This window comes from Fukomys damarensis, unplaced genomic scaffold (assembly GCF_012274545.1).
Source record: "Fukomys damarensis isolate Sample0158 unplaced genomic scaffold, DMR_v1.0_HiC HiC_scaffold_32, whole genome shotgun sequence".
Lineage (NCBI taxonomy): Eukaryota > Metazoa > Chordata > Mammalia > Rodentia > Bathyergidae > Fukomys > Fukomys damarensis.
The window spans coordinates 27,891,505-27,896,877 of NW_022900944.1; positions in this window are offsets into that span (position 1 = coordinate 27,891,505).

Sequence of the window (5,373 nt, forward strand, 5' to 3'; positions counted from 1 at the left end):
AGAGAGAGAGAGAGAGAGAGAAAGAGAGAGAGAGAGAAGAGAGAGGGAGAGCGAGAGAGAGAGAAGAGAGAGAGGAGAGAGAGAGAGCACAAAAGATCGAAGTGTCTGAGAATGTCATGCTTCCTTAGTGAGCATCTTTGAAAATGTTTTTCTCTCAATCATTTACAACAAAGCTAGAATGAGCTAGAAAACAGGATGAAACCATGTAGCAACTTACCTCTCTTGAAGTCATGTAGTCTTTCTCAAAAATGTATTTTTCTGAAAATAACCAAATTTCAATTTAACGTTAGCTTCAAATATCAACTATTTTAAAAAATGGTCCTGACTTCTTCTGTGGTAATAGATTTCTACTTCCTCTGGTCTTAGTCTATTCCTAATAGAAGTCTAATCAAAAAGCAAAATGAACCACAGTTTTGTCATATTCTTTACATACTCTAATAATTTATGTACTTTTACATGCTTTATTACTGTAATATAGTACATAGTGCCCTCTACTTGAATTAAGGTAGCTTACATATGTATCTTTCTCGCTAGACTTGTAAGCCTCTTTTTAATAGCAGTCATTATTTTCTTCTGCTAGCATTTGAGGAGGTTGTAATCTCATAAAGTATTATTGTATTTTTATGAAAAGTAATCATTTCCAAAAAGCTTACATGTACATTAAATGTTTGACATTCTCCATTTGATATTACGCTCAATGGAATATATGCCATCATTTTCATAGTATTGATAGCTTTACTGTGGTCAGAGCAACATTTCATAACCCTAATGGAAGGCCCCTGATTCACACTCATATTTCCAGAGTCCAAGTTCAGTGTATGTTGGCTTATACTACGTTCATCTCGGCACTTGTTTTCCAAACACTGTCACATTATATATGTGCATAAATATAATTAAATATACATACTGGAAATTTGAAAGAACACATACAGCAGTTTTCTGAGAAAAAATAGTTAAATTGAACGTTTTAAAACAGAGACCATGCCTTCAGACATAAATTTCTTATAATAACAGACACTGGCAAGCTTGTAAAATGGTCCTAGCTTCTCTGATGTTCACTTTTCTTGGGTTTAATTACAGATGAAAAATGCAAATCGCAACTTTCTAAATGTACACAGATTCCACCAGCAAACACAAGCGCATTTTTGAGAGAGACTTTAATTTTCCTTCTTTTCATCCTAATTGACAACATTCATAGAAAGAACACAGTTTGAGCAGTAAAAAAAATTTCAAAAAAATTAGACATTCTGAACTGTATAATGTGTCTTCCCTTTCATTAAGAGAATGAAATATTGCCAGTGCCCTTTACAGTCTTAATTAAGTATGTCAGTATAATACTTAATTGGGAGAAATATGCAAATGATTGTTTCTTTATAAGGCCAACGCTAAGTAAACACAGCGTTCTGCAAATACCCGAGTCATTACATATCCATGAAGAAGTCTTTGCAGATTATAGGAGAAGGGCCTTTTTACAGAAAAAGTTGTGCCCACTTTTTCCTATGGTTAGGAATCTGTATCAAAGCATACTAGAGAGCCAGGGATTTGGCTCAGTGGTTCCTTCCGCCGTCTGCCTCAAAAGTGCAAGGGACAGAGTTGGATCCCCGGTACAAAAAAAAAAAAAAACCAAAAAACTAGGAAATGTGCATATTTTATTCAATATAAACACACAATGTTCTTCTCAGAGCAAATGAATGTGACTTGTCTCAGGGGCCACCTTATTCCACATCTGTGGTCTGTTGTAAGGGTGAATACATTTTAATTCCAGGATCTAAGAAAAAGTAGACATAGAAGTTACTAAAAGACTAGGAGGACTGACGAGTATTTTGTTATCCATCTACTTTTCAATATTACTGTTGCTTGGCATCACAGTCCAACAGATCGCAAAACTGCAGTGTGTCCTCTGCTACTCACAGGCATCCTGACACCCTACAATTCATACAAGCCTTATTGCAGACTTCTATAACATGTTTGCATTTCTCTGGTTTTATCCTAAGGAAATGCACTAATCTTTTGAGATACTTTTTCCCTTCTGCTATAGTTTGCATCTATATGTCACCCAAAGATTCATGGATTAAAGTCTTGCTAACTAGCTGTGGCAGTTATGAGAGAGCAGAAATGTTAATAAAAGATGGAGTCTAGAGAGAAGTTTTAGATCATTGGTAGCACGACTTTGAAGGGGATTGGGGGAACACAGCTCTTTCTTTTACTCTTTTCACACACAGTGATGCGGAGGGAAGGCTTTGCTTTACCATACATTCCCTGCCACGATGGGCTGCCTTCTCATAGGTCCAACAGCAACAGGGTCAGTTAACCATGGCCTCAACCTTCCCAAGCTGTGAACCAAAATAGTTTCTTTTTATCAATTATTTTTCTCAGGTACTTGGTATAGCAATAGTAAAGCTGACTGCCAGACTTTATCTCACCTTTGAGATTTCACTCATTTTCTCCCTCTAATTTTCTTTGATGATGGTTTTTTTGATCGGAGAAAAATTGTTTCTCACTTTCCATAACTTCCTTAGTCCAGTTAATGTAATGTGGTGTCATTAATTTGCTGTATAGCACGATCTTCAGCTTCTGCATATTCATTCATAAACTATGAATTACCATTCCGAATATACTGTTATTCATACTTTATGGTCCATTTTCCCAGTCCCTTGGAGACTCAGTAAGTATATGATAGATGTTGCCAATTAAAACTTCTTTTGCATGACACCATTATTGCTAAGTTTCTGAGACATATTTTTTATAAAAATCATATTACATATTGTGTTCAGCAGACATTCAAATATTCATTAGAGAACACATTCAGCAAGATTAGAGAGGTTTTCTAATTATAAAGGGATTGATAAATATGCCTTCGACCTTATATATCTTTAGTAGTTGATAACAATTTATACATAACATTCTAACCTTTCATATATACCCAGTCTTTCTTCATCAGAGAAAATCTTTCTGAAATGATGATCCCTTTTGAATTTAATGAGGGTCAACAGAAAGAGAAATAGAAATTACTTACCTTGTGATTATAAAATGATATGAACTTGTCTATTAATACTGAATGTTAATTATTATTTATAGATTTTTAAAAAAAATTCTTGTTCTTTTTAATAATATTTATTTCATTATTGTCAAGCTGGTAGAAAAATGATAATTTATACAATAGATCCAGGTTCTTTAATCTGATGAGTTCTTTTGCCTCTCTGCCTTGATGGGTAAATTTTCTTAGCTTTGATTGGTAAATTTTCTTAGCCTTACTCTCTCCACACTTCTTCAACTGTTAACACAATTTCTATCAAAGCATCCTCAGCAGCACACTTCTTTCAAGAGCCTTCTCTTATAGTCCCAATTATTAAGGTAAATAGCCCACATCTACACTCTAATTACACATTATTTAGTCCTTGTTATCATTCATTAACTCTCACCCAACAAGTGCTTATTGAACATTTCCTTTACTCGGAACTAGGGATCTACGTTGGTCATTTTTTTTTTGTCACTTTAAAGAGATATTTGACACAGTCAATTTATAAAGAGTAAAGGCTTGTTTGGGTTCAAAGATGACAGGCTCCAATCTATGGCTAATTATCCTCATAGATGAGGGCCTGGGGCAAGTCAGCCCTTCATGGTGAGAGGATATAGAAAAGCAAAACTGCTCAGCTCACAACCCAAAAGCAAAAGAGTAGAAGGAAGCATCTGATGTTCCCATTTCTTGGCAACAAGCCACTGGACCTCTCCCTAGGCCCCATCTCTTAAAGGCTCTACCAACTTCCAATAGCTCCAGTCTGGGGATCAGACCTTTAACTTGGGACTTACATATTCAAGAGCCAAACTATGCCAAGTTATCATGGTAGGCAGTAGCATGCATGGATATTTCCTTCAGGGTCGAGTCTGACTTAGGAATTATTTCAGGACCCAATTCAGACCATATTAATGTAGATGCATTTTCCCCTTCTACTCTGAACATGGTGATCACTGCTCAGAGACAGTGACTCCATATTTATTATACTTTAGAGCTGAGGAAAAGACATACTGAATACATTTTTTGACTTGATAGATATCCAAATAAATATGTGTTTTTAGTTTTATAATCTAGTGACTAGAAAATATTTTGTAAACTTTGCAATTATCAGACTTGATTGAGTTGGAAATAAGTATTATGCCTTGTTGTGATGCGGTGCTCTGCATAACATTAGGATTGCTAAATGTCCGATTAATTGAAGGCCACTATGAATCTGTTGTATTCCACAATGTATAGAAATGAGGGTGACAATGGGTGAGACTATCACGTGTCGTTGTTGCTATGTCCTGGTTATGTCCTGCTGTGTTCTGTCTCATAATTCAGTCACCTATCTTCAGCATCATGCCAGCTCCTCCTCAGTTCGACATCAAGGCTGAACATTCACATGAGTAATACAGTCCAGTGAGTGCCAAATGAAACTGCAGTTCCCCAAAACTTGGTTCATGTTCTTAGCACATTCATCGTGATAATTAAGACAACCATTAGCTCTCCTTGCATAATTAATAAGATCAAAAGCTCCTCATTCAATGTCTGGAGGATATTAAAGATGTCTCCCTATGAAGCTTAAATGGAGAAGATTGAAACTATGCTTGTTTTGGAAGCCAGGAGCATGCATTTCTTACCAGTTATAAGAGCTCAGGCAGTACTTGTTTGAACTGGTAGTGCTGCATGGCATAAGTTTGTAGGAGAGATACAAACACTTATGGTCCACATATGCATTTTTTACCAAGTGGACACTAAAATGCTTTACACACAGAAAGAAATGGCATGCAAAGAGAAATTGTAAAGAAATCTAAGATAATTTTGATTGGATTTAATTTTTTTTTTCTGTTTTATACCAGAGATCAAATTTGGGACCTTGCTCTTCTGAGGCAAGTGGTGGCACTGCGGAGCTAAATCCCTGGCCCTGTTCCTAATTTAAAACCTAGTGAAACTGTACATTGATTTGTTTTATTAAGTATTTAAAGAATTACAATTATATCCAAGTTATGTTATGTGATCATAATACTTTAGAATAGTTAATAGTTATTATAATTAATTTTAAAAGTTTATACTTCATTACTGTCTTAAAGTAACCATTATACAACCCAAAACACATAAAAGGTGAATTTCTCTACATTTTTATATATGAAGAAAGCCAAACATAAGTGGGTTTAATATGGCAGACAATATTGTCTGGAAGGCCTAACTCCCATTCTCCAATCTCTTATTCTGGTCTACTTCTGCTTAAAAGACGGAAGAAGTTTCAAGTCCATAATCTCAACCTCAGCATCCTGAGATTTGGTTATAAATTTTTCTACCATTGTAGTCACCAGTGTATATTTTATAGAAGTATCCTGGAGCTTAACTACTATCTA